Raw genomic sequence first — 24,411 nt, 5'->3', positions numbered from 1 at the left:
GGAACTAAAGACTAGAGGGCATTGGTTTAAGGTGGGGGGGAAAGGTTTTAGAGGAACCTTAGGGGCAACTTTGTCACGCAGAGAGTAATTCGTATATGAACTGGGCTGCCAGAGGAAATGGTTGAGGCGGGTACCATAGCAATATTTAAAACAATCATTTTTATAGGTGCATGGCATGGGAAGACATGAGAGGGATATAGAAGAATTGTGGGCACTTGGAATAAGCTCCGTGGGCATCATAATCAGCATGGTCTAGTTTAGACTGAGGGGCCTGTTTCCATGCTGTATAACGCTCTGACTCTGTGTGAATGCAGATGGTGGAATTGACAAGTTTGCAGAAGACACAAAAATCATTGGTGCTGTTGATAGTGAGGAGGATAGTCCCAGTCAGATACTGATCATACTGGCAAATGGAAATTAAGGACATACACAATGAATACTCAATTCCTGTGGAGTACTAAGGGGTCGTGGCGTCCAAGTCTATAGATCCATGAAGGGGTCAGTGCAGGTAGTCAGTTTGGCAAATCTGGCATCTGGGATACTTGTCTTCATTATCAAGTGTCGAGTGTGTGGTGCTGAGGAGCAGGAGAGTCGACGTTTCGAGCATGAGCTCTTCATCAGGAATGAATGAGTAAGGAAGGTTTCTACAAACATTGGTGAGACAACATCTGGAGTACTGTGCCCCAATCTGTTTGCCTCACTGTCAGAAAATCATGATTGCATTGGATAGAGTGAAAAAGAGATTCATCAGGATGTTGCCTTGGATGAAAGGTTTCAGTTATGAGGGGTGACTGATAGGCTGAGATTTTTTCGCTGGAGCAGAGGAGGCTGAGCGAGGAATTTGATTGATGTTTCCAATCCTATGAGTAGATCACGAGAATCTCTTCTCCATTGCATACTGTCCTCTGTCCTCTCTCCCTCCGTCTCTATCTGTCTTTCTCTCTCTCTTCTTCTCTTTGTCTCTCCTGCTCTCTCTGACCCTCTTTCTCCATCCTCTCACTCTTTCTCTTTTTGTCATTTCTCCCTGTCTGTCTTTTTCTCACACTCTCCCTTTCTCCCTCTCTCTTCTTTATCTGTATCTCCATATCAGTATCTCTGTGCAATGCTGTCTCTGTTGTCTTGGGACTGAATCCTGTTTGTCCTCACATTTTCTCTGTCTATCCACCTTGAGTTTAAAGTTATAAAATGCCACCCTCCACTGGACACTCCACATCACTTCACAAACAACAGATTTTCTTTGGGAGGAAATATCAAAGTCTGTGTTCTCTGGTATTGCAAAATAAAAACTGAAAGTATTGCCAATGTTATAAATCAGAAGCAAAAAGAGAAGGTGCTGGAAAAGCTCAGCAGGTCTGGCAGCATTTGTGAAGAAAACTCAAGAGTTAACATTTCAGGTCTGGTGCACTCTATTTAATGTGTATAATGTCAGGAGTATTGTGCAAAGACAAATCATTTCCACATTGCAGAGGGAGCACAACGTTTCTCCATATATGCATGTTCCACAACAAGGGACCTCAAGCCCAATTGCAACCCTCTGTATACCAGCCTTGTGTGTATGTCTCATTGTTTGTTTCTGAGTGTGTTTCTTTATTGTTTGTGCTGGTTGTTTGTATGGTGCTGTGACCTGATGCTCTCCCTCTCTCCAGCTCTGACTGAATCCTTGAGAGTTTTCACCCTCCAACACCCATGTGCAGTGGTGTGGCGCTGCCAGCAGAGGGCATATCACTTTCAACACAAGGGAGTTTTGTTGCGCTATTTTCACTCTTCACCACTTGACAGGAAATTTCTGATAAGACGACATTGGAGTAACAGCTCATTGGAATTGGGAAGTTTGACGCTGAAAAATAGGGCGCCCAGACACTTACATATTCGGTAAGTAGGTGACGATAATTTCATGTAATCGGCTGCCACAATTTCTTAAGTTGAAACGGTTGATATGACTGTTTGGAACATAAGCATTGGATCTGATGATATGTTACTGAGAAGTGAGACCATGTATTTGATAGTGAAACATTTTCTGATTAACTATTCTATTTAATTTCATCAGAACACTCCAAAGAATTTGATTTTAAAGGAGACTTACGGAGGGTTCCAAGCTGAGAGGAATTATTCAGCAGGAAATTCCATTTCCTAAGCACAATCCAAAGGAATTGTCCATGATGGAGAATCCATAGGTTTCCAAGCTAAACTCTCTCCTTGCACTGGTATAAGGACTCTGTGTCGGGATGTGATGAAATATTCTGCACTTGCCTGGATTAGTGCAGCTACAACAAACATTCGAAGCTTGACACCAGCCTGATTGATTGACACCACATCCACAAACATTCATTCCTTCCAACACCGACTACCAATAGCAGTAGTGTACCATCTACATGATGCACTGCAGAGATTCACCCAAGTTCTTTAGTCAGCACCTTCCAAACCCACAACCATTTCCATCTAGAAGTACAGGTGCAGCAAATACGTGGGAGCACCACCCTTTGCAAGTTTCCTTCCAACCCTCTCACTCTCTTGACTTGGAAATATATCATGTCGTCTTTTGTGTTGCTGCATCAAAATCCTGGAATTCCCTCCCTAACAACATTGTGGGTCGATGTACGTTACATGGGCTACAGCAGTTCAAGAAGGCAGCTCAGTGCTACGTTCTCAAAAAGCAGCTAGTGATGGGTAATAAATGCTGGGCCCAGCCAGTGATACTGACATCCCTCAAATGAATTAAAAATAATAATTTCATAGTCTGGGAACAATGGCATCTTCCTGTGGGCTACACTGAGGTGTTTTATTTGTTCATAATGGAAGGAATTCATGGATTCAATTAATTTACTGCATTTCTGATGTTTGCTGCATACCTAAACAATATTGTGTTTGTGCAACAACTTAGGTTTTGCAGCATGAAACCAACTGCACTGAAGTCATATGGAATAGGCAGGTAATCATCAAGATTAAATCCGTGAATGACAAAACGTAAGAAATATAAAACGTTGATTGAACACAGGAAGACAAAGCTCTCAGATATGTTGAAGAGCAAAATCACAGACATCCTTCAGATTTTCATCTCTGGGTCCCTGCGATCCTCTCCTTGTTCTTAACTTTCAGCCTCTTCCGAACTTGAGTGGTCACTAAAACGTGTCTGACTGTGAGAGCATTGCACAGCAGAATTAAAGCGAATTAAGGAGGTTAAAACCATATGAAGACAATCTAATGCCACCCACCAAGTCTCAGTAAAGTAACTTGATTGTATGTGGGGGAGGTAGGATAAATCGAAAGGTTAGCGTTTGGAAAGTGCTGCCTGAGAGTGTAGCAAAAGCAGAGTGAATTAGAACATAGAACATTACAGTGCAGTACAGGCCCTTCGGATCTCGATGTTGCGATGCCATCATACTAATCTGAAGCCCATCCCACCTACACTATTCCATGTACGTCCATTTGCCTGTCCAATGACGACTTAAATGCACTTAAACTTGTCAAATCTACTACCGTTGCAGGCAAAGCAGTCCATACCCTTGCTACTCTCTGAGTAAAGAAACTACCTCTGACATCTGTCTTATACCTATCTCCCTCACTTTAAAGTTGTGTCCCCTCGTGTTTGCCGTTCCCCATACTTGGAAAAATATTCTCCCTGTCCACCCTATCTAACCCTCTGATTATCTTGTATGTCTCTATTAAGTCCCCCTCACCCTTCTTCTCGATAACGAAAAAAGCCTCAAGTCCCTCAGCCTTTCCTCGTAAGACATTCCTTCCATACCAGGCAATATCCTAGTAAATCTCCTCTGCACTCTTTCCAAAGCTTCCACATCCTTCTTGTAATGCGGTGACCAGAACTGTACACAATACTCCAAGTGTGGCCGTACCAGAGTTTTGTACAGCTGCAGGATAACCTCCTGGTTCTGGACCTCAATTCCTCAATTAAAGACCAAAATATTGTATGCCTTCTTAACAACCATGTCAATCTGGGTGGCAACTTTCAGGGATTTGTGTACATGGACACTGAGATCTCTCTGCTCATCTGCACTCCCAAGAATCCTACCATTAGCGCAGTACTTTGCATTCCAATTACTCCGTCCAAAGTGTATCACCTCACACTCATCCACATTAAACTCCATTTGCCACCTCTCAGCCCAGCTCTGCATCCTATCTATGTCTCTCTGCAACCTACTACACCCTTCGTCACTATCCACAACTCCACCGACCTTAGTGTTGTTCGCAAAATTCTAACTCACCATTCTAAGCCCTCATCCAGGTAATTGTAAAAAAAATGACGAACAGCAGTGGACCCACTACTGACCTTTGCGGTACGCCGCTAGTAAATGGACACCAAGATGAACATGTTCCATCAACTACAGCCCTCTGTTTTCGTTCAGCAAGCCAATTACTGATCCAAACTGCTATGTCTCCCACAATCCCATTCCTCCGCATTTTGTATAATAGTCTACTGGAACGCCTTGCTGAAATCCATATACACCACATCAACCGTTTACTCTCATCTACCTGTTTGGTCACTTTGTCATAAAACTCAATGAGATTTGTTAGGCAGTTCACAAAACCGTGCTGATTGTCCCTGATCAAATTATTCTTTTCTAGATGGTTATAAATCCTATCTCTTATAACCTTTTCCAACACTTTACCAACAACTGAAGTGAGACTCACTGGTCTGTAATTATCATGGTTGTCTCCCCTACCCTTTTTGAACAAGGGAACCATATTTTCTATCCTTCAGTGCTCAGGCACTATTCCTGTAGATAATGATGATTTGAGGATCAATGCCAAAGGCTCGACAATCTCTTCCCTTGCTTCCGAGATGATCCTAGGATAGATTCCATCCAGCCCAAGGGACTTGTGTATTTTCACACTCTGGAGTATTTCTAATACCTCTTCCTTGTGAACCTCAATCTCTTCTAGTCTGGATGCAAGTATCTCTATATCTTCCTCGCCAATATTTTCATCTTCTATAGAAAAATATTTATGTAGTGCTTCCCCTAGCTCCTCTGTCTCCACACACAACTTCCCACTATTATCCTTGTTTGGCCCTAATTAAACTCTCGTTATTCTTTTGTTCCTGACATATCTATGGAAAGCCTTAGGGTTAACCCTGAACCTATCTGCCAACAACTTCTCATATCCCCTCCTGGCTCTTCTGAGCTCTCTTTTTAGGTCTTTCTTGACTTCCTTGTAACCCTCAAGCGCCCTAACTGAGTTTTCACATTTTGTCCTAACATAAGCCTTCTTCTTCTTCTTGACCAGGATTCCACTTCCTTAGTAAACCACGGCTCACACGTTCTATATCTTCTTCGCTGTATGACAGGTACATTATTATCTAGGACACACAGGAGCTTTTCCTTGAATAAGCTCCACATTTTTAATGTGCTCATCCCTGCAGTTTCCTTCCCCACTCTACGCTTCCTAAATCTTTCCTAAGTGCATCGTAACTTCCCTTCCCTCATCTGTAGCTCTTGCTCGGTGGAGTACACCTACCCCTTTCCATCACTAAAGTAAACCTGCCAGAATTGTGATCGCTGTCTCCAAAGTGCTCACCTACTTCTAAATCTAACACCTGGCCAGACTCGTTATCCAGTACTAAATCTAAAGTGGGCCTGTCCACATACTGTGTCAGGAAGCCCTCCTGCACACACTGGACAAAAACTGACCCATCTATAGTACTCGTACTGTCGTGATCCCAGTCAATATTTGGATAGTTGAAGTCCCCCATGAGAACTACCCTGCCTTTCTCACTCCTATCGAGAATCATCTTTGCTAACCTTTCCTATACATCTCTGGGACTATTTGGCGGCCTATAGAATGGCGACATCTAACCTCAGCCCATACGACCTCAGTTAACGAGTTCCCAAACATCCCTTCTACAACTGTAATATTGTCCCTGATCAACAATGCCACACCTCCCCTTTTTTACCATCTTCTCAGTTCTTACTGAAACATCTAAATCCTGGGACCTGCAACAGCCATTCCTGTCCCTGTTCTATCCACGTCTCCATAATGGCCACAACATCGAAGTCCCAGGTACCAACCCACACTGCCACTTCACCAACTTTATTTCAGATGCTCCTCGATTTGAAGTACACACACTTCAAAGCAAGCTCTCGCTTGTGAGTGTCAAATACTTGATTTGGGAACTCCTTACTCTCATCCTTTTCTGTACCTCTCCTATAATTTTGGTTCCCATTCCCCTGCTGCATTAGTTTAAATCCACCTTAATAGCTTTAGTGAATTTCCCACCCAGGATATTGGTACTCCTCTGGTTTAGATGAAGACCATTCTGCTTGTAGAGGTCCCACCTACCCCAGGAAGAGCTCCAATTATCAAAAAAACCCAAACCCTCCCTCCTGCACCATCCCTGTAGCCACGTGTTCAACTCCTTTCTCTCCCTATTCCTCACCTCACTAGCACATGGCACGGGCAGCAAACAAGAGAAAACAACTCTGTTTGTCCTAGCTCAATGCTTCCATCCTAGCTCCCTGAATTTCTACCTCAAGTCCCCATCACTCTTCCGACCTTTGTCGATGGTGTCAATGTGGACCACGACTTGGAGCTGCTCTCCCTCCCCCCGAAGGATCCCAAAAACACGATCAGAGACATCACGGACCCTGACACTCGGGAGGCAACACACCAACTGTGCGTTTCTCTCGTCCCCACAGAACCTCCTATCTGTCCCCCTAACTATCGAGTCCCCAATAATGACTGCTCTGCTCCTCTTCCCCCTTCCCTTCTGAGCAGCAGGTGCCCCACTGTATCCAAAACGGTGTACTTATGGGTGAGGGGAATGGCGACAGGGGATCCCTGCACTGCCTGTCTGCTCCCTTTCTGTCCCCTAACTGTTACACACCTGTCTTTTACTTTTATCTGGGGAGTGACTACCTCTCTGTAAGTCCTGTCAGTTACCACCTCTGCCTCCCGAATGATCCAAAGTTCATCCAACTCCAGTTCCCTAACACGGTTTTCGAGGAGCTGGTGTTGGGTGCACTTCCAACAGATGTAGTCAGCAGGGACACTAGTGGTGACCCTTACTTCCCACATTCTGCAGGAGGAACATTCCACTGCTTTACACTCCATTCCCACTGGAGTTAGGGACAGGAACACTGTGCCTGAAAGTGTGGTGAAGGCAAGATCAATTGAGGGGTTAGGATTAGGAACGTAGTGTCTGAGAATGTCGGGGAGGCAGGTTGACATTGTGCTACAGCACGGAGACAGGGATGTTGGCCCAAACTGGTCTGTGTAAACTAAAATGGTCTTCCATGCTCACCATATTTCCCTGGACTTAGCCGATATCTTTGTAAACCTTTCCGATCCATGTATTTGTCCTCTGCTTCTTAAGTGTTGTCGAGCGTGGGGTTGCTGTGCTGAACACAATGCCTGAGAGTGTGGGGGAGGCAGGATTGATAGAGGATTTAGGGTCTGAACATGCTGCCTGAGAGTGTGGCTCAGACAGGGTCAATTGAGGTGTTTGGGACTGGACATACTGCCTGAGAGGGTGGGAGAGGCAGGTTTGATGGAGGAGTTAGGGTCTGAAACATACTACCTGAAAGAGCAGTGAGAGCAATTTCAATCAGGAGCTTGTGGAGTGAAACTGGACAAAAAATGGAAAAGGACACTCCAACAGTATGGTATTACCTCAGTACTAACCTCTGATAGTGCGACACTCAGTAGTGATCCTTCCGACAGAGCAGCACACCTTCAATACTGACCTTCTGACAGTGCAGCACTCCCCATGTACTGACCCTCCAACAGTATGGTGGTCCCTCTGTACGGACCCTCCAACAATGTGACACTCCCTCAGTACTGACTCTCCAACAGTGCAGCACTCCTTCAGTATTGACCCTCAGTTGCTGTCTTCCCTGCAAATCAATCTGGCGGGTTAAGTTTGGGTACAGAGCATGTTTTCAGTTCCCCAGATCTTGATTTGTAATCCTCTTTAAGCCATTGAACTCTGCACTTTCGGTACCATTTCCAAATGTTCCATGTCCAGTGTTGTGCTTTTACAATTCGTTGAAAAGCAGAGATATAATTTCTTTGCACACTTGTACACAGTGAAATAATTACATGCATAACTATACATAACTTTTACCGCTTTTTAACAGACCCAGAAGCATACGGAGAAAGTGGGACAGGAGGCTCACTGATTTTACCTCGCATGGTGACAAAATGTATGAGAACAAAGATACCAGCTCAGCAAGCAAACCTCCAATATGAACCTCAATCTGAGCTATAAAACGTTTCAGAAATCGCATTTTCCTGCTTCTGTTATATGCACATAAAGTAAAGTTAATTCCACCACTGAACTGTATTCTGCATTCAGATGTACGATTTATTTCATTCATCGGCCACTTACTGCTGTCTACAAATCGTGTTTCTCTTTTGTGAAGAAATATGAACAAGCTGGAGAAGTAATGGCAGTGCCCATGGTGGGGATTCTCCAACACTGCAGATGGAAGGTGGGGTCCTGGAGAGGGTTGGGATTCCCAAGAATATTCAGGAGGGAAAGGGACAGACAAGTGCTGTACATGGGAACACCAAGGCAGTGAGGAGAATGAAATGCGGCCTGGAGGGGAATCTGGCTGCATTCCCAAAGACAGGGGCTAAATGGAAGAGGACACAAAGGATTGACTCACATGAAGAGTAGATAAGGCCAGGCTGACTGTGAAACAGGCCACCGACATTGAGGAGTTACTGGTCGGAGTATGAATCAATCAGGCTCACTGTGACACTGTTTACAGCCATTATATAGTAACTGGGTGGTGTGCAGATGCGGCCAGGCCTTTTGAGAGACTCGTTACAGTCACCGTTTAGATAAGGCCAAGATCACTTTGAGACTGTTTAAAGTTAACTTACAGTTACAGGGGGGTGTTTAACTGAGGGCAGGAGGTTCACAGTTACTGCATAATTGCTGAGCTGTGCATACCTGAGGCCAGGGTCACTGTGAGACTGCTTAAAATTATTGTAAATTTAGAGCAGGGTGTGTAATTGAGGCCGCGTCACGATGAGACTGTTTAAAATTACTGGACTCCACATCCAGATTCCCATTGGAAATGGTTAAGATCGCCAAGTTACACATCTTCAGCATCCCCCTGCAGACGGAGCGCAATGTAGATACACCTGTCGCCAACATTCTCGGTCAGACCCATCGATACCAAGCTGATGTTATTCTCTGACCACTGCCCCCTGCTGGCTGGCTATCTGCAGGATGACCTGCCTGCGAGCAAGGGAAGGTGGAAGCTGAATGTGAAATTGTTGAACCCAGAAAACAATGAATTATACTGGTTGGAGAACTGTGAAACCCTTCTATGAGTCTCTATTGGACTCGAGAGAAAGATTTAAAGGGAACAGGTCCTTTATCCTGATAGGTGTTCAGAAGGCAAGACAGCGCGAGCAGGGGAAAGTTGTCCAAAGGCACAAAAGCATGCAGAATCTGTTCCTGCTATACACAATGGGCGTTGATGTGACAGAGGGTCGATAGGAGGTGAAGAAGCAGCAAGTCTTGCTGTCTGCTTTGGAGGCAAACAAGCTGCTTTTTCTGTCCAGGTTCCACACCGTAGAGCAAGATGAGACGTACTTTTTCCTGAAGGTGCAATCTGGCATCCTGAGGATCAGCAAATCCTTTATGCCAGCCTGTATGACACCAAGCCACAGACAGTGCTGCTCCCAGTCGTTCCTGTCCTCTATCACGCAGGTCTTAGACAGCAGCAGACGGGAGAGGCTGGAACACGGTTATGTCTGAATGAGCTGACAAAGGCCCAAGTACTTAGAAAAGATTAAAACTCCTGGAAGTGATGGCTTACCGGTCAAGTTTTATTCAGCTCAGTTGTATTCAAACTGGCCTTGGGAGCGAAGATAAATCAAGGAAAAAAAAGGTCATGTACTTTGGGAACTTGGCCGACTGATGCTCTATCCACTTGGTTGCTTCTGGCAGGTATCATGAGCGAATCCAAGAGGAAAGGTATCATCACCCTCATCAATTAAGCATAAAGTTGTGAGGAAGGAAATTAGAAATTGACAACTGATGTCATTGCTGAATGCAGTTCACAAAATCCTGTCTCAATTCATCCTCAACCGGGTCAGGTCTGCTCTGGGATCTGTGTTCCACACCAACCAAAGTTATGTTGTGCCAGGCAGGGCCATCTCTCTGAGAGACTTGTGCTCCTCAGGAATGCATTCGCCTCACATCGAGCCTGGCTTCTTTTTATTTCAAAATTATATTTTATGCATAAAATATCTCTTTGCATGCATTTTCACAAAAACAGGTTGGTTCTGCCCATTTGCATGCCAAACTCTGTTAGTTTTAAAATAGTGATGTAAAAGGATAGGTCAGATCTAAATGTTAAAGTTCGAAATTGGAGGAAGGCCAATTTTGACTGTTTTAGGCAAGAACTTCCAAAAGTTTTTTTGGGTCCGGATGTTTAAAGGTAAAGTGATGGCTGCAAAATGGGAAGTCTTCAAAAATGCGATAACGAGAATCCAGCAACAGTATGTTCGTGTTAGCAAGGCTTAAAGGTAGAGGGAATGTTGCATGACCTAGAGAAACTGAGATTTTGGTCAAGAATGAGGAGGTAGAATATAGCAGCTATAACCAGCAGCGATCGAATGAATCCCTAGAAGAGTTGTTGTGGTTCTGCTCGCCGACCTGGAAGTTTTTGCTGCAAACGTTTCGTTCCCTGGCTAGGGAACATCATCAGTGCTGTTGGAGCCTCGTGTGAAGCGCTGCTTTGATGTTTCTTCCGGTATTTATATTGGTTTGTTCTTGCCGCTTCCGGGCGTCAGTTTCAGCTGCAGTGATTTGTATGTGGGGTCCAGGTCGATGTGTCTGTTGATGGATGTTCTTGCCGCTTCCGGGTGTCAGTTTCAGCTGTAGTGGTTTGTATATGGTGTCCAGGTCAATGTGTCTGTTGATGGAGTTTGGGGATGAATGCCATGCCTCTAGGAATTCTCTGGCTGTTCTCTGTCTGGCTTGTCCTATGATAGTGGTGTTTTCCCAGTCAAATTCATGTTGATGGTTGTCTGAGTGTATGGCTACTAGAGATAGCTGGTCGTGTCGTTTTGTGGCTAGCTGATGTTCATGGATGCGGATTGTTAGCTGTCTTCCTGTTTGTCCTATATAGTGTTTTGTGCAGTCCTTGCATGGTATTTTGTAAACTACGTTAGTTTGGCTCATGCTGGGTATTGGGTCCTTTGTTCTAGTGAGTTGCTCGGATACCCGAGCTACAAATCTTCAATCAGATTTTATCCCTAGAAGAGTATAAAGGCGGTAAGAGTATACTTAAGGGGGGAAAATCATGAGGGTAAAATGGGGACATGGGAATTCTTTGGCGAATAGGGTTAAATGAATCAAAAGGGTTAACTACATGAAGGGTAAAAAGGCAACTGTGACAGATTATGTCCATTAAAGATCAGCAAGGCTACCTATGTGTGGAACCGCAGGAGATGGGGGAATATACTATATGCTTTGCATCAGTGTTTACTGTGGAGAACGATATAGAAGATACAGAAAGTGGGGAAATAAATAGCGACATCCTGAAAAATGTCCACATTGTATAAGTTGGACGTCTCAAAACGCATCAAGGTGGATAAATACCCGGGACCTGATCATGTGTACCCAGAACTCTGTGGCAAGTTAGGGAAGTGATTTCTGGGCCCCTTGCTGAACTATTTGTCTCATCAACAGACACAGGTGAGGTGCCAGAGGTTGGCTGACATAATGCCACTATTTAAGAAGGGTGGTAAGGAAAGCCAGGGAGCTGTAGACTGGTGAGCCTGACATCAGTGGTGAGCAAGTTATTGGAGGGATTCCTGAGGGACAGGATTTATATGTACTCGAAATGCAAGGACTGATTACGAACAGTCAGCATGGATTTCTGCATGGGAAATGGATTCTCACTAACTTGATTGCAGTTTGTGAAGAAGTAGCAAAGGGCTACTTAGCAATGAGCGGTGGACATGATCCATGTGGACTTCAGTAAGACATTCGATAAGGTTCCTCATGTTAGGCTGGTTAACAATGTTTGATCACATGGAATCGAGGGAGAACTGGCAATTTGGATAGAGAACTGGCTCGCAAATAGAAGACAGAGGCTGGTAATGGAGACTGGAGGCCTGTGACCAGCAGTGTGCCGCAAGTTCAGGGCTGAATCCACTGTTATTTGTCATTTATCTAAATGTTTTGAATGTGAACCTATGACGTACGTTTAATAAGTTTGTAGACAACACCAGATTGGAGGTGCAGCAGTCAGTAAAGAAGTTTACCTCAGAGTACTACAGAAACGTGATCGTATGGGGCAACAAGTCGAGGAGTAGCAGATCGAATTTAATTCAGAGAAATGTGAGGTGCTGCGTTTTGGAAGTGCAAATCAGGGCAGGACTCTCCACTAAATGGTAAGGTCCTGGGGATTGCTGTTGAACAAAGAGACCTGGGAGTCCAGGCTTTTCAGATCTGGAAGGGGCTCCACATATAGGGACAGCACAGTGTACTGGAGATTTGTTCACAGAGAAAGAAGTTTGAGGAATTGAACACAGATAGGGAGGTTTGTATTGGGAAGAGGTGCTTGCAGAGATAGGAATGATTGTATCAACTGGAGAAAATTATTCTGAAACAGTATATATGAGAGACAGAAGAAGCTTACAGGGATAGTACGTTTGTATGGAATAAAGAAGGTTACGGACAGCAAAACGTTTGTAGATCTGAGAAGAGGTTACAGCAGTAATCAGTGCTGTAATTATGTGAAGAATTTACAGTGATCATGAGGGTTGTTAAGACATGACAACATTGTTTAGATGAAGAATTTTGTAGGGACTGAGGGGCAGGTTGCAGCCAAAGGGAGCTGTGTACAAGTTAGATTAGCTTCGCAGGGACAAGGACAGTTTTAGAGGCTGGTGGAGATAACAGGGAATAGGGGGTGCTGTAGGAAATGACAAATGTTCGAGTCACAAAGATTTCTCTGGACAGTAAGAGGTTACAGTCATATGGAGCATGTAATGTCAGGAAAAGTTTATATTGACGAGAATTATTTTCAGAATTATGTAATTTACAGAGGCAGAGATTGTAGTAGGAACGAGGCAAAGTCAAAAAAAGAGAGGGGTGACTGGACTGGAGAGAGATTAATTTAATTGAGGTTTTTGTAAACATGCTTCAATATATTGATTAGGGTCATGCAGTTGATGTGGTTTACATGGGTTTAACTAAGACATTTGACAAAGTCCCACATGGAAAGCTGGTACAAAACGTAAGGGCCCAAGGCATCCAAAACAAGTTGGCAAACTGGATTTAACCTTGCCTTACAAATACTGGACAAAGGGTATTGGTACAGGGTTGTCTTAGCAACGCAAAACCTCTGACCAGCAGTGTACCATATTGTTCAGCACTGGGATTCTTGCTGTTTGTTGTTTGTATTAATAACTTGGAAGTGGTAAGAGTGCAAAGCAGACCTGAGGATGTTGCCTGGACAAGTAGGCTTGAGGTACAGGGAGAGGTTCATCACTATCGGACTTTATTCCTTGGAACGTCAGAGAATGAGGGGTGACCTCATTAGGTGCATAAAATCATGAGGAGCACAGATAGGATGAGCGCATATACCTGTTTTCCCAGGGATGGGGAACTGAAAACTAGAGTGAAATGGTTTAAGGTGAGAGGGGAAAGATTTAAGAATGACCTGAGGTGTAAGTCCGTCAGGTAGAGAGTGGTGCACATATGGAATGAGCTGCCAGAGGAAGTGGTTGAGGCAGGTACAATAGCAATACTTAAAAGAATAGGCGCATGGATGAGAAGGGTTGAGAGGGATATGGAAGAAATGTGGTCACTTGGAATAAGCTTTGTGGGCATCATCATCAGCATGGTCCAATTTGGACCAAAGGACCTGTTTCTCTGACTTTACTTCAATTTAGAAAGTGAACTTAGAAAGTTTGCAGATGACACTTTGAAGACGCTGTTGATAGTGAGGAAGATGGTCCCTGTCTTACTGATCAGCTGGTAATTGAACAGGAATGGCAAATGGAAATTAAGGGCATGCACAATAAATGTTCAAATCCTGGGGAGTACTAAGGGGTCGTGGCGTACACGTCTCTAGTTCCATGAAGGAATTAGTGCAGGCAAACAGGTTGACAAAGCTGGCGTCTGGAATGCTTGTCTTCATTATCAGGTGTCGAGAGTGTGGTGCTGGGAAAGCACAGCAGGTCAGGCAGCATCCGAGGAGCAGGAACATCGATGTTTCGAGCATGAGCTCTTCGTCAGGAATGAATGAGTAAGGAAGCTTTCTTCAAATATTTGTGAGACAACATATGGAATATTGTGCACAGTTCTGCTTGCCACTCGATCATAAAAACATGCCTGCATTGGAGAGAATGGAAAGGACACCCAACACGATGTTGTGTTGGATGAAAAATATTCAGTTATGAGGGGTGACTGGTAGGCTGAGATTGTTTTTGTCGGAGCAGAGGAGGCTGAGTCAGGAATCTGACCAAAGTTTCCAAACTTATGGGAGATACAGACAGAGTAGAAATTGAGAATCTCTTCCCCATTGCATGCTGTCATACACAAGAGGCAAATATTAAGCTGAGGAGTGTCACAGTGGCTTAGTGGTTAGCACTGCTATCTCACAACAGCAGCAACCCGAGATTGGTTCCCGCCTCAGGCAACTGTCTGTGTGGAGTTTGCACATTCTCCCCATGTCTGTGTGGGTTTCCTTTGGTTTCCTCCTATAATCCAAAGATGGGCCAATCAGGTGAATTCGCCATGCTGAATTGCCCATAGTGTTAAGTGCATTATTAAGGGATAAAAAGGTGCATGGGGCTGAGTGGGTTACTCGTTGGAGGATTGGTTGGGACAAACGGCCTGTTTCCTCAATGTAGGTAATCTAATTTTAGCAGGTCAATTGGAGGAAATTTGAGAAGTTTTTTTTAACCCACAAGATGGGAGATAGATGGAATGTTTGCCTGAGAGGATGGTGGAGGTAGATACTCTCACAACATTGAAGAAACATCTGGAGGGGTAATTAAAATGCCAGAATTTAGTAGCTTATGGACAAAGTGCAGGGAAGTGAGATTAGTGAAGTTTGCTGCTGGTTGTCTGCAGACACATGGTGGATGGAAGGTCCTGTTTCTACGCAGTATTGACAATAAGATACAAAGGTACAGACTGGATAACGTTGCAGAGGTCACAAGGGTTGCATGAACAGAAGGAGAAAGCACACATAGTACGTAGTCCAGAAAGAGGTTAATCAATTAGTGTTTATTGTAAGGATGGAAGATGATTACAACAATAGGAAGGTTGCAGGCGATCACAGACATAGGGATCGATGTCAAGACTGGGTGAGGATAGTGACATGGTGGTCTGTAGACAATGGATAAGGTTACAGAGTTAGCAACGTTTCTTCAGACTGAAGGACGTAAGGAAGGACAAAAAGATAGCTGTAGGCACTGGAGGTGATTATCACAATCAAGAGAATGCTACAGGAACATGGAGAGTTTTAGCATCTGCAGGAGATTACAGCGTTAGGAAGGTTAGTTGTGACTGGAGAAAGTAGAGATGGGGAGAAGTGTAGTAACAGGAGAAGGTCAGAGATAGAGGATATTATAGGGACTGAATGAGGTGACAGATATGGGTAGGGTCAAAGTGGCTTCAGAAGTTGACACGAATACTGAGTGTACTAGAGACTGGGACAAGTTACACGTGGATGGAAAGATGTAATGTTTGGAGAACATCAAGCAGTTCAGGAGATCTGTATTAACGGTAGGAGTTTGCAGAAGTAGTGAGTTTCTGTTGGATAGGAGGAAAGACTGTTGCAGGGGCGGGAGGAGGGTGCACAGATGAGGAAGGTTGTAGGATTTTGCAGAGATTGGAGATCATAGGAAAGATAGTAACTGCTGCACTGACTGGAGGATGAGATTGCTGAGATAGGGCATGTTTTCGATACCAGAGCAAGTTACAGAGATAGGGAGAGAAGCTGTGACTGGAGGAGTTTATAGTGATCGGGACTGTTATAGAAGTTTGAAAGATGGAACACACATGACATAAATACTGTGTAGAAGACAGAGAAGAGAATAGAATAAAAAGACATCAAACTTCATTACCAGCCCCTCGTACGAGGCCTGCTTTCACCTCTTGAACTGAGCTTCATTAAAACAGCTTGTGACAGCTTGTCATGTTGTTAAAAAAAAGCCGACACTCAGAACTGGCCCTCAAACAAAGAGGTAGTGACTCTCTGAGTGACCTGCAGTTCTCCAGTACGGAGCATAACATTATGAGGTATATCCTTAATTGTGACTCCTTTGAAAAGATGCACTTCCTTGACTGGAATGCTGATAAAGAGTCCCTCCATCAATCCGACCCTCTAACAGTGTTGAAATACCTCGCCCCTTAACCCTCTGATGAGAAAGCACTCCATCCTTTCTGACCCCATTCGATTGAGGCGCTGCCTCAGAATAGACCCTCTTAAATGTGCGATAAATTAAACACCCTGATCCTGAGTCAAATTGCTCGTTCTCATACTGAATATAATATCCCATTCTGTTGTAATCGCAACTTGCTCGAATATCTTTCAATCAAAGGACCCTCCTTCAATTTGCCCCAATTTCCACAATCAGATCAAGTATGTGACACAATAAGAATATAAGAATCAGGGAGCAGGAGTAGGCCATCTAGCCCATTGAGCCCTCTCCACCATTCAATAAAATCATGGCTGATCTTTTCATGGCATCAGCTCCACTTGCCTGCCCTCTCACCAGAACCCTTGTTTCCTTCGCTGTTCAACATGTTATCTACCTTAGGTTGAAAGCATTCAATAATGAAGCCCCAACTACTTCACTGATTCGAACAACTTTCTGAGTGAAGAAGATCCTTCTCAATTCACCCTTTGTCTGGTCCTCCAAATTTTGAGGTTATTCCCTCTTGTTCTAGTTTCACCTGCCAGGAGAAACATTATATTTACTTCTATCCTATTCCATTCATATTTGTGCATGTTTAATAAGATCCACCTCATTCTTCTAAATTCTCTTAAATATAATCCCAATCAACTCAGTCTCTCCTCAAAAGCCAACCCACTCAAAACCAGAATCAACCTAATGAACTTCCTCTGATATCAATCATTTCTTTCTCAAGTATGGAGACCAAAACTGCACTCTGTACTCCAGGTGCAGCCTCAACCTAACCTTCACATTATACAATTGGAACATGACCTCCCTGCTGTGAAACTCAGTCCTGTCAGTAATGAAGGACAAAATTATTAATTCAACCTTCTGTGCATCATGCACAAGGACATCCAGGTCCCTGTATATAGCAGCATGCTGTAAATGTTACCATTCAAACAGTAGTTTTTAAATTGTTATTCCTACAACATGGATGACTTCACACTTATTATCATTGCACTGCATTTGCCAGACCTACTTCCACTCGCTTAAACATCTATAAACATTCACAGTCTTCTGCACATTTTTCTCTCACATGCATCTTTATGCCATCTGAAAAATTTGACACACTACACATGGTCCCCAGCTCGAAATTATCTATTTAAACTATGAATAATTTCGGTGTAACACTGAGTCTTGAGGCACACAACTAGCCACTGATCACATGGCAAAACAGCACTCACTTAGCCCCACTCTTGCTTGCTGTTCGATAAGCAATCCTCCAATAGAGTCTAATAGATTGCTGACAATGCCACGTGTTTAATGTTGTCCAGCAGCGTTTTGTGCAGCATCTTGTCGAATACCTTTTGAAAATCTTGATCATCCACATTTACCAGGCCCCCGTTGTCTACAGTACTGGTAACGTCTTCACAGAATTCAAAACAAAAAGTTATGCACGGCCTACAAAGGTTCATGAACCTTTCCTGCAACTGTCCAATTAGACAATTTCTATCCAGATGCTTCGTTATTTCTTTCTTGCTAACAGATTAAAATGCCTTCCCCTCTACAGATGTTAATCTCACCTGCCTACAATTCCTAATCGTGTGTCTATATCCTTTTTTAAACAACAGCTTCACATTTGCTGTTTTTGATTCTGCCAGAACTGCTCTCGACTTCAGCGAATGTTAGAAAAATACCAAAAGTGCATTTTCTATTTCTCCCGCTGTTCCTTTAAATATCCGGAGATGCATTCCATTTGGACTAATAGACCTTTCTACCATTTGGTCCATTAGAGTGTCCAGCATCACCTCTTTCGTGATAATGATCTTTGTGAAATGCCCATTAACCTTCATATCCTTGTCAACTGCTGTGAAGTTATTCATGTCCTCCACTGTGAGGGCTGAAAAACTGAAACTGTTCAATATTTCAGACCATTCCTCGCAACTCATTATTAAATCCCGCTTTTTAGCTTCAAAAAAACGAATGTTTACCTTAGCCACTATTTCATTTTATATTATAGGAACCTTTGCTATCTTTATATTGTGAACTATTGTTTTCTCTTAATGTATATTCATTTTCTTTGCAGCTGTTTTTGGTGGCATTCTGGTGACTTTTGAAGTTTATCAAATCTTATCATTACTACTTGTCTTTGCCACTTTGCATGCAGTCTCTTTCAAATTGATAGCCTCCCTTATTTTCGCTAACATCCATGGCAGCGTACCCTTTTTGCTACAGTCCTTCCTTTTCACTGGTACATACTTTCATTGAGCTCTTTGAAAAATTGCGTTCAAAGTCCTACACTGTTCGTCAGCTGTCCCAATATAAAGTCTTTGCTTCCAGACTACTTGAGCCATCTCCTCCCTCATCCGATTTTAATCTCATTTGTTTCAGTACATAACCTTGATATTGGACGTTATCTTCTCACTTTCTAACCGTATTTTGAACTCAATCATACAGTGATCGATCCTTCCAAGAGGATCTCGAACTGTGGGATCTTTAATTATTCCTGTCTCATTACATAGGACCATGACAATGATAGCGTGTTCACTCGTTGGTTCCACCAGATTTGTTCAAGGAAATTGTCACAGATGCATTCAATTAACGTCTCCACCAGGCTACCCTAACTGATCTGGTTTGACAAGCCCACATGTAAATTAAAATCGCCCATGGTAATTGGCAGACCAGTTGTACATGCACTGGTAATTTATTTGGTCGCTGCCCGCCCCGACCTAATACTAACAGACTTACCGTATCAGTGACCTTTTCATCTGAGAATTTTTTTCATTTTAAATGGATTCAATGTTATTTTGCATTCTATCTCACCACCGCCCTGATATCGTGCTTAAATATGGGAGTTACATCATCTCCATTAACTTCATGTCTGTCATAGAGTTATGGAGTTATAGAGATGTACAGCGTGGAAACAGACCCTTCGGTCCAACCTATCCATGCCGACCAGATATCCCAACCCAATCTAGTCCCACCTGAGAGCACCCCGCCCATCTCCTTCCAAACCCTTTCCATTCATATACCCATCCAAATGCCTCCTAAATGTTGCAATTGTACCAGCCTCTGGCAGCTCATTCCATACACGTACCACCCTCTGCGTGAAAAAGTTGTCCCTTATGTCTCTTTTATATTGTTCCCCTCTCACCCTAAACCTATGCCATCTAGTTCTGGACTCCCCGACCCCAGGGAAAAGACTTTGTCTATTTATCCTCTCTATGCCCCTCAAAAGTTTGTAAACCTCTACAAGGTCACCCCAGCCTGTTCAGCCTCTCCCTGTAATTCAGATCCCCCAACCCTGGCAACATCCTTGTAAGTCTTTTCTGAACCCTTTCAAATTTCACAACATCTTTCCGATAGGAAGGAGACCAGAATTAAACGCAATATTCCAATAGTGGCCTAACCAATATCCTGTATAGTCGCAACACGACCTCCCAATTCCTGTACTCAATACCCTAGCCAATAAAGGAAAGCATACCAAACGCCTTCTTCACTATTCTATCTAACTGCGACTCCACTTTCTAGGAGCTATCAACCTGCACTCCAAGGTCTCTTCGTTCAGCAAAACTCCCTAGGACCTTACCATTAAGTGTATAAGTCCTGCTAAGATTTGCTTTTCCAAAATGCAGCACTTCGCATTTATCTAAATTAAACTCCATCTGCCACTTCTCAGCCCATTGGCCCATCTGGTCCAGATCCTGCTGTAATCTGAGGTAACCGTCTTTGCTGTCCACTACACCTCCAATTTTGGTGTTATCTGCAAAGTTACTAACTGTAAAATAATCTGATACCTCTGGATATTAAACGCCCAGTAGTGGTCACTCTGCAGCTATGCCTCTGGAATGGTTACTAAATCATGCTCATTCGCAGTGATTCGCGGCATGAACTCATTTACCTTATTTGAAATGGTTTGAGCATTCAGGTTAAATGCCTTTATGTTAGCTTCCGTACCTTTTTTGAAGTCTAACATCTCTATTGTTAATATCACCTGAGCTACCCTACCTTTTAACTTCTTTCATAGTCTGCCTTTTGACTCATGCAAACATGCTGCTTTTCTTTCTATTTGCCATCATACTTCCTACCATTTCCCCTTCCATTGCGCCCAATTTATTAATTTGATGTCCGAGAGACCACCATGTTTATCATTTTCCTTAGAACTCTGGATCCAGACTGGTTCAGATGGAGACCATCCCATCGGTACAGGCCAGTCCTTTCCAAAACTGATGCCAATTCCCCATGGAATGGAACCCCTCTTTACCCATCATCCCTTAAACCACGTATTTATTTCCCTAATGTTTATATCACTAAGCCAAATTGCACTTGGCTCGTATATTAATGTTGAGAACCTGTTTCTTAATTTGTTTCGAAGTGCTTGATAATCCTCAAAAAGGTCAACCTTCCTAACCTTGCGTATATTGTTTGTCCTAATGTTGATCACCGCAACGGGATCCGCCACCTCCCTCTCCAATATCCTTTCAACCCAATGAGAGATGTTCCTTATCCCAGCACACCACGTGAGACTCGTGATCCTGCTTACAATAGGTATCATCAATCTCACTAATTATATAATCCCCTACAGCTATCGCTTGACCGTTTGCTCCCCCGGTTCTTTTTTTCTCGCTGGTTTCTGTCCCATATCGCTCCTCTCACTAATGGGAATTTTACATCCATAATTTTGTTGCATATATTAATTACCTCGTTGGACCTTAATGGACTTATTGCCTTCTCCCATTTTATTTGTACTCTGAAAGTCCTCAGAAAATACTCTTTGGTTTCCCTTTTTTACTGAGCAGACATTAATCTTTCATGTCACCTTTTTCTCTCTAACCCTATTGTTCAATTTTCCCTTGTTCATTCTGTACCACTTTAGAATTTCTGCTGTTTTCAGTCGATGGTATTAACGATCAGGCACGATGTGTAGGTCTCACTGGTTTTGAGGGTCCTACGACTTTTAGTTCATTGAACATCATGGCCGGATACTCCCGTTATGTCGTTCCCGAATGCGCCAAATTTATGACACACACTTGTCGAAAAATATCTTCTTCCAGTTCATTCTGGTCAATCCTTATATGACCTTATTTAAAGTGGCCTTCCCCTAATTGAGAACTTTGATTTCATCTGAAAATGTGTTGCTGGTTAAAGCACAGCAGGTTAGGCAGCATCCAAGGAACAGGAAATTCGATGTTTCGGGCATAAGCCCTTCATCAGGAATACCCGACAACTTTGATTTCATGCCAATTCTCTTCTTATGATATCAAAATATCTTGTTTATTACGGGGTTGTGGATTTCTGAATTTATTTTAGTAATTCCAATTACTCAAAGTCATTCACACTACCACAGTTACAACTAATATTGGACAAGTTGAAATTGCCACTACTGCTCCATATGAATTTTACAATTCCTGGAATTTTAGTCAAATATCTATTCATTTGTTTCTTCTTCCTGGAATAATAGAGGGCATTTAGTACATTCGAAGATGATTTAATTTCTCATTTTTATTTTACTTTTAATTGTATAAATCAATTTGGGAAAAGTCCTCCTGATTTACTATTCTCTACTCGTGAAAATGTATCACTGACCAATATTATGAATTGCCCTCCGGTTTTTATTGTTTCGTGGGTTTCTTCCAGGTGCTCTGGTTTTCTCCCACAATCCAAAGATGTGCAGGCCCGGTGAATTGGCCATGTTAAATTGCCCATAGGTTAGGTACATCAGTCAGAGTGGAATGGGTTCCTCTTTGTAGGGTAAGTGTGGACTTGTTCGACCGAAGGGCCTGTTTCCACACTGTAGGGAATGTAATCTAATCTTCAAAAAATGAAGCTATCTTTTCATTTTGCTCCTACATTTAATTTCTGAAGGGGGAGATGTTATGAATTTGAAGGTCTATATTATACGTTTAAGAGAGACTGAACGCTGTTCTGAGCTGAGAGACTACAAGCACCTGCGTATATAACTAGATGGCAGTCCAGGGTGTACTGTGAAATACAAAATATATAATAGTTTTGCGCGAAGTGAATACATGAGTTTGTTTGCTGTTTCGACAACAATTCAAATTTGACCAGTTTAAATTATGGGTAAAAAATTAGGTCTGCAGATGCTGGAGATCACAGTTGAACATGTGTTGCTGGTTAAAGCACAGCAGGTCAGGCAGCATCCAAGGAATAAGAAATTCGACGTTTCGGGCATAAGCCCTTCATCAGGAATGAGGAGAGGGTGCCAGGTAGGCTCTGATTAAAGGTAGGGAGGAGGGACTTGGGGGAGGGGCGATGGAGATGTGATAGGTGGAAGGAGGTCAAGGTGAGGGTGATAGGCCGGAGTGGGGTGGGGGCGGAGAGGTTAGGAAGAAGATTGCAGGTTAGGAGGGCGGTGCTGAGTTGAGGGAACCGACTGAGACAAGGTGGGGGGAGGGGAAATGAGGAAACTGGAGAAATCTGAGTTCATCCCTTGTGGTTGGAGGGTTCCCAGGCGGAAGATGAGGCGCTCTTCCTCCAACCGTCGTGTTGTTATGTTTTGCCGGTGGAGGAGTCCAAGGACCTGCATGTCCTCGGTGGAGTGGGAGGGAGAGTTAAAGTGTTGAGCCACGGGGTGGTTGGGTTGGTTGGTCCGGGCGTCCCAGAGGTGTTCTCTGAAGCTTTCCGCAAGTAGGCGGCTCGTCTCCCCAATGTAGAGGAGGCCACATCGGGTGCAGCGGTGGCAATAGATGATGTGTGTGGAGGTACAGGTGAACCTGTGGCGGATATGGAAGGATCCCTTGGGGCCTTGGAGGGAAGTGAGATAGGAGGTGTGGGCGCACGTTTTACATTTCCTGCGGTTGCAGGGGAAGGTGCCGGGAGTGGAGGTTGGGTTGGTGGGTGTGTGGACCTGACGAGGGAGTCACGAAGGGAGTGGTCTTTGCGGAACGCTGATAGGGGAGGGGAGGGAAATATATCCCTGGTGGTGGGGTCCGTTTGGAGGTGGCGGAAATGACGGCGGATGATACAATGTATACGGAGGTTGGTGGGGTGGTAGGTGAGAACCAGTGGGGTTCTGTCTTGGTGGCGGTTGGAGGAGCGGGGCTCAAGGGCAGAGGAGCGGGAAGTGGAGGAGATGCGGTGGAGGGCATCGTCGATCACGTTTGGGGGGAATCTGCGGTCCGTGAAGAAAGAGGCCATCTGGGCTGTGCGGTGTTGGAACTGGTCCTCCTGGGAGCAGATGCGGCGGAGACGAAGGAATTGGGAATATGGGATGGAGTTTTTACAGGGGGCAGGGTGGGAGGAGGTGTAGTCCAGATAGCTGTGGGAGTCAGTCGGTTTATAGTAGATGTCTGTGTTGAGTCGGTCGCCTGAGATAGAAATGGAAAGGTCTAGGAAGGGGAGGGAGGAGTCTGAGACAGTCTAGGTGAATTTGAGGTCGGGATGGAAAGTGTTAGTAAAGTTGATGAACTGTTCAACCTCCTCATGGGAGCACGAGGCATCGCCGATACAGTCATCGATGTAACGGAGGAAAAGGTGGGGGGTGGTGCCAGTGTAGTTGCGGAAGATGGACTGTTCCACATATCCTACGAAGAGACAGGCATAGCTGGGGCCCATGCGGGTGCCCATGGCAACTCCTTTAGTTTGGAGGAAGTGGGAGGATTGAAAAGAGAAGTTATTCAGGGTGAGGACCAGTTCAGTCAGTCGAATGAGGGTGTCAGTGGAAGGGTACTGGTTGGTGCGGCGGGAAAGGAAGAAGCGGAGGGCTTTGAGTCCTTCGTGATGGGGGATGGAGGTGTACAGGGACTGGATGTCCATCGTGAAAATAAGGTGTTGGGGACCAGGGAAGAGAAAATCCTGGAGGAGGTGGAGGGTGTGGGTGGTGTCCCGAACGTAGGTGGGGAGTTCTTGGACTAAAGGGGACAGAACCGTGTCAAGGTATGCGGAGATGAGTTCGGTGGGGCAGGAGCAGGCTGAGACAATGGGTCGGCCGGGGCATTCAGGTTTGTGGATTTTGGGCAGGAGGTAGAAACGGGCGGTGCGGGGTTGTGGGACTATGAGGTTGGAGGCGGTGGATGGGAGATCCCCTGACGTGATGAGGTTATGGATGGTCTG

This window comes from Hemiscyllium ocellatum, chromosome 51, assembly GCF_020745735.1.
Source record: "Hemiscyllium ocellatum isolate sHemOce1 chromosome 51, sHemOce1.pat.X.cur, whole genome shotgun sequence".
In the NCBI taxonomy this organism is placed as follows: Eukaryota; Metazoa; Chordata; class Chondrichthyes; order Orectolobiformes; family Hemiscylliidae; genus Hemiscyllium; species Hemiscyllium ocellatum.
The sequence above is the reverse complement of the archived record's forward strand: the minus strand, read 5'-3'. Positions refer to the sequence as shown.